Raw genomic sequence first — 10,302 nt, 5'->3', positions numbered from 1 at the left:
AGTAAGGTAAAATTCACAGTATCTGGCATCCAATAAAAAATTGGATCGCAATTGAAAAAACTGCAAAGAAGGAGGAAACTAAGACCCATAATGGGGGGTGGGGGTGGGGGTGGATCAGTCTAATGAACCCAAGCCAGAAGTGATACAGATAATAGAATTAGTAGACAAGAACATTGAAAAAGTTATGACAACTACATCAGTGTGTTCAAGAAGACAGAGGAAAAATTGGCCACATTAAGTGGAGACTTGGAGGATGTTAAAAAACAAAACAAAATACCTGAATTGAACTTCTGGAGAGGAAAAGCACAATGTCTGAGATGAAAAATATACAAGATGAGATTAAAGGTATGTTTTAGTCGACCAAGGCTGCCATACAAAATACCATAAACTGACACAAAATACTCTAAGTACCAGAAATTTATGTCTCACAGTTCTGGAAGCTGGAAGTCCGAGATCGGGGCCAGCACAGTCGGGTTCTGGTGAGGTCTCTCTAGTTGGCTTACAGACAGCCGCCTTCTCACTCACTGTGTTCCCACATGGCCTTTCCTTGTGTGGAGAGAGAGCAAGCTAAGTGTCTCCTCTTATAAAGACTAATCCCATCATGAGGACTCCCTCTCCTCTCCATGACCTCATCACCTCCCAAAGGTCCACCTTCCAATACCATCACATTGGGGGTTAGGGCTTCAACATATGAATTGGGGTGTGCAGAGTGGGGCAACACAAACATTCAGTCTATAATAAGGCAGATTAAATACTGCAGAAGAAAAGATTAGTGAAGTTGAAGAGAGAGCAACAGAGACTACCCAAAATGAAACAGAGAAAAAAAAAAAGACCGAGAAACAGAACTATAAAATAGGGCTGAGAGAAATCTAGAAGGACCTCAATAGAGAGATAAATCATGTGTGTGGACTAGGAGACTCAATATTGTTAAGAGGTCAGTTCTTCCCAAACTTAAGGTTAGATTCAATGCAAATCCAACCAAAATCCCAGCAGGCTTTTTGGGGTAGACATTATTCAACTGATTCTAAAATTCAAATGGAAATTCAAAGGACCTAAATAGCCAAAACAACTTTGAAAAGAAAAACAAAGTTGGAGGATTTGAGGTCTCCGACTTCAAGACTTATTATAAAGCTACAGTATGGTATTGGCACAAAGACAGACAAAGATCTTATTCTGAATAAAGAATTCAGAAATATATCCACATATTCATGCTCAGTTGACTTTCAGCAAAGGTACAAAGTTAATTGTGTGGAGAAAAAATAGTATTTTCAACAAAAGATGCTGGAACAATTGTAGATATATATGTGTGTGTGTGTGTATATATATATATACACACATATCTATATCTATATATCTCAACCCATACCTTGCACTATATACAAAAATTACATACAAAAAAATTAACTCCAAATGACTCATAGACCTAAATTTAAGGTCTAAAACTATAAAAATTCTAGAAAGAAACATAGGAGAAAATATTTGTGACCTTGTGTAAGGCAGATTTCTTAGGTATGTTTTCTAAAACACAATACGTAAAAGAAAAAATTTGATAAACTGGACCTCATCAAAATTAAGAACAGCTCTTCAAAAGACATTCGTAAGGGAATTTTCAATCTCAAGCCACAGACTAGGAGAAATATTTGCCAGACATGTAACTGATAAGGAACCTGTATCCAGAACATATACAGTATTCTCAAAACTCAATACTTAAGCAACCAACATTTTTTTTAATGGGCTTAAAATTTGAACACTTTGGCAAAGAAGATATGCCGATGGCAAATGAACACCTGAAAAGATGGCAACATAATTTCTCACTAGGGAAATGCAAATTAAAACCACAATAAGATGCCACTATACACCTGTTAGAATGGCAAAAACCCAAAAGACGGGTTACACTCGCTGTTGGCAAGAATATGGGGCAACTAAAATGCTCAGACACTGCAGGTGGGGATGGACAGCCACTCTGGAGAACACTTCACCGGTTTCCTACCATCCCACTCCTAGGTGTTTACTCCAGAGAAATGACAGTGTGTGTCATTATGAAGTCTTATACAACAATGCTCACAGCAGCTTTATTTGTAAGACCCGCAGGCTGGAAGCAATCCAGATGTCCATCTACAGGTAAATGGATTAACAAGCTGTGGTGTACTCATACAATGAAATACTTCACCGAAGCCAGAAGAAATGAACTTCACACACTCAACAACGTGGATGAACCTGAAATAAACATGCTGAAAGAAGCCAGATGAAAAGGAGCACACACCATATGATTCCACTGGTAAAAAATTCTAGAAAATCCACACTCATCTATGGAGGCAGGAAACGGCAGTGACTGCCGGCGGGGATCAGGGGCAGGTTTGCAAAGGTCACGAGGAAACTTTGGGGGATGATCTGTGTGTTCACTATCTTGACTGTGGTGATGGTTTCACAGGTACAGCGTATATAAGTCAAAACTTATCAACTGTACGCTTTAAATACGTGCAGTCTGTTTATCAGTTGTCCATCAATAAAGCTGTTTGTTTAAGAAATTAACCATTGCTAACACCTATATACTGCACAAATGTGTGAGGAATTTTCAAAAAACTTGTTATACTCATATTAACTTATTTAATCCTTCCAACAATAATCCTCTGAGGGAGTTGATATTATCGTTGCCATATTACAGGGGAGGAAACTAAGGCATGAAGAAAAGATTTGAAAGCTGGTAAATGGGGAGCTGGAATTTGAACGCAGACGGCTGGCATTCAAAAATCCACGTTCTTAACTAGCAAACGAGTCAACTTCTCCATATATAATGGATCTGAACCTTATTTTTCGACTCAGTTATATATCAAGCGCCTGCAGTGTATTCGACTCAGTTATATATCAAGTGCCTGTATACACTGCAGGCGCTTGATATATAACTGATATTAGATATTTAATATCTTCGTTAGATATTTTTGCTTGATCCGAGGGAAGAGGTGGAAATTCTCTACTCCAGAACTTAAAATTTTTTCCACGTCCTGACTTTGGTCATAGATGGGGTAGGAGTGCCACCTGGTGGTACATTGTGGAACTGCATGCATCTCCTGTGCATTTCACAGGGTAGCGTTTTCACCACGTTGCAGTGTGTTTAAGATGCTCCAGTCCTGCTAGATCACCATCTAAATTCTTAACCTGTTTTACCCAGGTGCTAGTCTTGTTTCATTCACTAACCTGCTATGTGATTAGGGACAATTTTCTCTGTCTAGGCCTCAGTTCCCCCATCTGTAAACAAGGGTGCAGGATCTCACCTCTGCAACTCTTACCTACAACCCCAAGTTTACTTAAACACAACTGTGTATTGGACGTTTGCTCTGTACTTGGTGCTTTGCATGAATGAAATTATTTTATCCCCACAGCAACATCATTGGACAATTGCTCTTTTTTTTTTTTTTTTTTGGCCGTGCCTCGCGACTTGTGGGCTCTTAGTTCCCTGACCAGGGATCGAACCTGGGTCACGGCATTGAAAGTGCCGTGTCCTAGCCACTGGACCGCCAGGGAATTCCAGGTGCGGTAATTGCTCTTATTATCCCCATTTTACAGATGAACAGGCTGAGGCTGGAGACCAGAAGGGACGTGCCCAGTGTTATTCAGCTCATTAGAGTCAGGATTTAAACACATGTCATCTGACTTCAGAACACGAGCTGTAAACCCCTGTGTCCGCTGCCCTCACCCATCTCACCCGTCCCAACCATGGAAGTCTGTAGTGCCATCGCTTAGAAACCCTGAGGAGTTTTTTAAACATGCTGTGATATTATGATTTATAGTAAGAAACATATATTTGGTCTTTTTTCCCATGTCTGGCACAGAGCTCCTAAAATCCTTGGAATTTCCTAAGGGCGGAGAGCAATAAAAGTGTCTCTTGTTATGTTAATGGACCTCACTTAAGGATGGGGGCTGGTTGCCAGGGGAACCAACCTAGCGATTGGAGGGTTGGAACTTCCAGTCCCACCTCCCCAGCTTGGGACTGAACCAATCGCTGATGACTTACGCAATCGTGACGGGGTAATGAAGCCTCCGTTTAAAAGGACAGGTTTTGGTGAAAACTTGGAGATTTGGGGAGAGAGGTGCCCCTGGAGAGGGCTTGGACTCTCTGAGCTTTTTCCTCATGTCTTACCCTGTGCATCTCTTCCACCTGGCTGTTCCTGAGTTATATTCTTTTAGGATAAACCGGTATCTAGTAAGTAAAATGTTTCTCTGATTTCTGTGAGCTACTCTAGCAAATTAATTGAATCCAAAGCGGGAGGAGGTCATGGGTACCTCTGACTTATAGTCAGTCAGTCAGTCAGAAGCACAGGTAACAACCTGGGCTTGCAACTGGCATCTTGGGGAGGAGGGCAGTCTTGTAAAATTGAGCCCTTAACCTGTGGAATCTGATGCTAACTCCATTAGCATCAAAATTGTTGAATTGTAGGACACCCATCTGGTGTCCAGGGCATCTATCGTTGGCATGGGGAACCCCACACACACACCTCCTACCCACATTGGAAACTGGGTTCAGAACCTCTTTATAGTCCCAGGCCCCATGCACAAGTTTCTGATTTGATTGACGTGGAGGAGGAGAACGGCGCATAAAATACCCCAGGTGATTATAATGTGTAGCCAGGTCGAGAAACCCTGCTGTTGAAAGAACATACCCAGTGTCCCACCAGTCTCAGTGCAGATTTAAGCTCTAATAATTTCAGAAGTATAAACAAATTTTGTTTCTAGAGCAGTTTTAGGTGTACAGAAAAAAAACTTTCAGAAAGTTCAGAGAGTTCTGATATATTCCCCCCACCCCGTTGCCCCCATTATTATTAACATCTTGCACTGGTGTGGTATGTTTGTTGTCATTGGTGAACCAATATTGATACATTATTATTAACTAAAGTCCATAGTTTAAGTTAGGGTTCACTCTTAATGTTGTACCTTCTACGAGATTTGATAAATGCATAATGTAATGTCCTGTGGCCACCATTACAGTATCCCACAGAATAGTTTTACTGCCCTGAAGTCCCCTGTGCTTTTCATCCCTCCCACTCCTAACCCCTCCCCCAAATCCTGGCAATCACTAATCTTTTCACTGTCTCTGGTTTTACAAACGTATTATTTTTTTGTGTGTGTGGTACGCGGGCCTCTCACTGCTGTGGCCTCTCCCGTTGCGGAGCACAGGCTCCAGACGCGCAGGCTCAGAGGCCATGGCTCACGGGCCCAGCCGCTCCACGGCATGTGGGATCTTCCCGGACCAGGGCACGAACCCGTGTCCCCTGCATCGGCAGGCGGACTCTCAACCACTGTGCCACCAGGGAAGCCCCTACAAACTTATTTCTTTAATCATTTAAAAATTTAGCTATTTGAATCTACAACAACACGTTTTTCAACTTTAATTTTGTTTTTTCTTTTTGGCCGTGCCACACAGCTTGCAGGAACTCAGTTCCCCGAACAGGGATTGAACCCAGGCCCCAGCAGTGAAAGCCCAGAATTCTAACTACTCGGCCACCAGGGAACTCCCTAAATTTTCATTTTGTTGTTTTAGTCATCATGGCCATCTACCATCAGAGGGACTGAAATAAAAAATTTAAAGTCTATTGTTTCAAACTCAGGAAGCGAAATGAATGTAAAGGAAATGTAAACTTTCAAAGGCCGGTTTTTGTAAGTTTGTTCATGCTTCAAAAGTTCCTAAAGGAGAAAACTGGGCTCAGACTTTTGGAACACGCTGTACTCGAGAAAGGAGAACCAGTTGCTTCCACAGGCCAGGAACAGCATCTGTGAGAAGATGGTGCTCAGAGGTCTCTCACGGAGGACTGGGTAATGGCCGGACAGGCAAAGGCTGGGGGAGGGGTGGGCAGCGGGGACATTCCTGGCAGAATGACCAATGTGAGCAACAGAGTAATGGGCTGGGGTCCCCGGGGAAGTGCCGGCTGTTCAGTGGTCAGGGCCCAGCCTTCACACTGGCCCAGGGCAAGAAATGAGCCTGGACGGGGATATATGTTTATGTATAGCTGATTCACTTTGTTATACAGCAGAAACTAGCACACCATTGTAAATCAATTATACTCCAATAAAGATGTTTAAAAAAAAAAAGAAAGAAAAGAAAGAAATGAGCCTGGAGTGGTCAGATGGTCACCAAGGCCACTGAGAACCATGCGAAGATTGGATGTTAGCCTGTGGGCCATAGGGAGCCATTGAAGGTTTAAGAGCAGCAGAGTGACACCATGTGATCTGCATGGGGAAAGGTCAGGAGCAGAGAAACCCTGTGAGGAACTACAGGGGACAATCCAGGGCCCACTCCCTGTGCCTCTCTGGGTATGACCATGGAACTCAATCTTGCCAGGGGAAAGTGAGGAAGTAGGTGTCACATCTCAGGGGACGCATTTAAGCAGCAGCGTACAATTCACACTCTCCACCTTTGAAGCCTTGTGTTCAGATGGCTGCAACGTAAGGTGACAGTGCCTCTGCCTGTATCCCTGAGCTACAGTGAGCAGGGGCCTCTGTCGACGAAGCTGTATATGAACAGGAGCAAAAAATAAACCTTGCTGCCTTGAGCCTGTGCAGCCTGGGGGATGTTTGTCGGGCAGCATAGCCTGGCCTGATACAGAAACTATTGCAGGCCCAGGAGGACAAAGGCCTGAGCCAAGGCAGTAGGAATGATGGAAGTTGTGGCCTGGGACTTGTATGTCGCCACCCCAAACACAGTGGCTTAAAGCAGTGTTTATTATTTAGCTCATGAGTCTTTGGGTTGGCTGGGTGGCTCTTGGGGACTCGGCTGGACTCACTCATACGTCTGTTGTCGTCTGTGGGTCTGCAGCACTTGGTCCTGTGTGTCAGGGTCAGTGGTTTGGGACCGCTGGGGAGGGGGTGCTCGGCTCATCTCCATGTCTTACCTTTATCAGGCTAGGCCAGAGATATCCTCACAGCCATGGCAGAGGGGCAGGAGAGGGAAGTGAAAACAGGCAAGGGCTTTTATGAGGTTTTTCTTAGATCCCATTTGCTAACATCTCATTAGCAAAGTAAGTCACATGCCTGAGCCCAGGGTCAAGGGTAGAACAGAATGTACTGCAAAGCTAGATAGCAAAGGGCACAGATAAAGAAGGGGGTGAAGAATCAAGCCACTTGTGCAGCCGGGCCACCACAGCCCCCAGCTACAGGACTTGATGACTGGCTGTAAAGGGAGATACCACGGGTGTCTCCAACAGTGGCCGCCAACACTTACGCCATCTCTGTACCCGCCTGCCACTCCGCCCATCAAGACATGGTGTCTGTTTCCCCACCCCTTGAACCTGGGCTGCTCTTGGGACTTGCTCTGACCAACAGAATGTGAGAGAGTGACCCTGTGCCAGTTCTCAGCCGTGCCCAGCTGCAATGGAAAGATGCTCAGGCTGGACCACTGAATGATGAGAGGCCACGTGGTGGGGAGAAGTCATGTGGAGGGAAATCCAGGCAGACACAAGTGAGAATCTTAGATTTTCTAGTCAACTCCTGCCTGAATGAAGCCACATGAGTGATCCTGGATAAAACCAGAGGAGTCATGAGAAATAATAAACCATTGTTGTCTTAACTACTAGATATTGGGGTAATTTGTTACACAGCAATTGATAACTGATACAGGGGAGATGGAAACAACTAAGCAAGGCTGGTGCTCCGATTGATGACTTGAGTTCTTCGGCAGTGGTGGTGTCAGTCTCTGAGATGAGAACTCCAGAGACAGGAACTGGTTTGAGGAGAAAGTTGTGGACATGAGTTTTATGTTCATAGGACAGCAGTGCAGTAAAATCCAATAAGCATCGACTGAGATACATGTGTGTGAACTTAGGGAGAAATAGGGGCTGGAGACTGGGGAATGTTTCATATGGAATATCGGAGGATGCCGTGGACATAAAGCTGTTCATGGTGGGGAGGATGTGGCAAGTGCGACTAAAAGTGGGCCAAGAACAGTCTTGAGGAGTGCTCATTGTAAGAAGTGGTTCTCAAACTTAGTGGATGTAATTACTATCCTGTGAGAATGTGAAGATACAGATTCCCTGGTCCAGCCCTCCAGTTTCTGAGTCAGGAGGTCAGGGATGGGCCTGGGAATCTGCTTTGCCACCTGGCTCCCACCCTTCTGCTCCCAAATACAACAGGTGGAAAGTTCCATCCCAGGTGAGACAGGAATTTGGCTGGGAGAGTAGGAGAGAGACCTGGAGCCAAGTTGAGAGGTTTGTTTGATTTCACCATCATTCTAACAGCCTTGTGGAGAGAAGCGAGTAGAGAGGGGAAGGTTGAAGGACAGTAGACTTTTTCCTCCCTGCCACTGAGCAAAGACCCACTGAGTGCTGAGTGGGAGGGCCCTGTGCAATTCGGGACAAAAGAGCTCTGAAGTGGCCCTGCCGCTGAAAACAGCTAGGGAGAACGTGCAGGAAATGTCTTAGGGGACATCAGGAAGGAACACCTGAAGTGGGCTGGCCTGAGGCTTCTGCAGTGTGACTGGGAGAAAAAGAGCCTGTGCTCAGAAGAATTCAGTGGAGCCTGCTGGCTGTGAGACCCTGGGCAAGGCTCTCTGAGTCTCAGTGAAAGGAGCATAACTTGTATCCTGCCTCCCAGTGTACAGCAGAGTGGTTAAAAGCCCAGGCCCTATACCAGACTTTGTTGGAGTCCCAGCTCTGCCACTTACTGGCCCTGAGACCCTGGGCAAGTCATTCTCTGTGACCCAGTCTTCTGACCTGCAAAACAGAAATCACAATACTCGCTGCCTCGTAAGGGAGCTCCTCTGACCACCAGGCTTTGCTCAGGCTGTTTGCTCAGTTTGAAACGCTACTTGCCTTCACCCTACCCTGCCCCAATCTGGGTATCTCCTACTCAGGAATTCTTTCCTGACCCCTATCACTCTGATCCTCTTCTGTCGTAGCACTTATCACATCGCAATTACGTGCTTCAGTATCTGTTGTCCCAACCGAGTTGGGCTCCAGGAAGACAGGAAGGAACTAGATCAGTTTGGTATCGCTAGCACCATATGTTATGGATGAGAGTTCAGGCTCTGGGGCCAGACAGCCAAAGTTCATCAGTCTGGCTCCCTCGCTATTATCTGTGTGACCTTAGGAAAGTCGTTTAATCATTGTGAAAGGCAGTTTTCTCATCCAAAAATAGAGATCGTAGGACCTAGAGGACAGGATTGATGAAGAGCATAAATTAGGTAATTCACATAAAAGCACCAGGTAACAGCTGGCGAATCGTAAGCATTCCACAAGTGCCAGCTATAATCGGTGGCAGGGATAGGCAACTGATACATTATTTTTAATGAGTTTCTATATCCTTAGTGCCTGAGGCTGGGGAAAGTTTGTTCACTCATAAAAATTTGTCCCAAACCTGTAAGCAATGATACTCCTGTAGCAATGAGCAAACAGCATCCACATCTTGGATGGTTTCTAAAGACAATTCTCCAGGAAAAGCAACCAGGGGTCCTTGGAGAAATAGCTGTAGCAAAGAAAATAGGAGAGCCTGGAACATCCTATTGTCAGAAAGCAAGAAAGTGCTCAAAGGGGTTTGATTAATGTCCAAGACACAGAAGCCTGATGAGGCTTCACTGGCCACATTTTGGGGGAAAATTGACCATAAAGAATAATGATAATTTATTCTTAAATACAGAATTTTTAAAAAACCCATGAGTCCATAGTGATTCTCAAAAAAAGGGTGGGAGGGAAACTTATTTACTGAGGAATGCCAATTAATTGAGATAAGGATAAGGACTGGGAAAAAGCACAATTTTGCAAACACCTATGCAACTGATCCAGGCAAGGATGTTAAAACCACTGAGTGAAGGCTGATCGAGAACAGGATATTCATATGATCTCAATGTGTCTCCCCAGAGAGTCTGTATTAATTACAAATGGAAAATGGTGCCATTCCCTGGAGAAACAGGACACACACCATCTTTATCAAGTGATCAAGCCCTCACGTCACCAATAATGGAACCAACTGGCATTACGTGCTTCCTGCTGTGACACAACTGTAAGTGCATTCTGCTAAAAACTTTAACCTGGGGGCTTCCCTGGTGATGCAGTGGTTAAGAATCTGCCTTCCACTGCAGGGGACACGGGTTCGCGCCCTGGTCCGGGAAGATCTTCCCGGACCAGGGCTTAGGCACGGAGCAACTAAGCCCATGTGCCACAACTACTGAAGCCCGCGCACCTAGAGCCCAGGCTCTGCAACAAGAGAAGCTACTGCAATGAGAAGCCCGCGCACCGCAACGAACAGTAGCCCCTGCTCACCGCAACTAGAGAAAGCCCGTGCACAGCAACGAAGACCCAAAATAAAATTAATTAATTA

The sequence above is a fragment of the Globicephala melas genome, chromosome 15 (assembly GCF_963455315.2).
Source record: "Globicephala melas chromosome 15, mGloMel1.2, whole genome shotgun sequence".
NCBI classification, from domain to species: Eukaryota; Metazoa; Chordata; class Mammalia; order Artiodactyla; family Delphinidae; genus Globicephala; species Globicephala melas.
The sequence above is the reverse complement of the archived record's forward strand: the minus strand, read 5'-3'. Positions refer to the sequence as shown.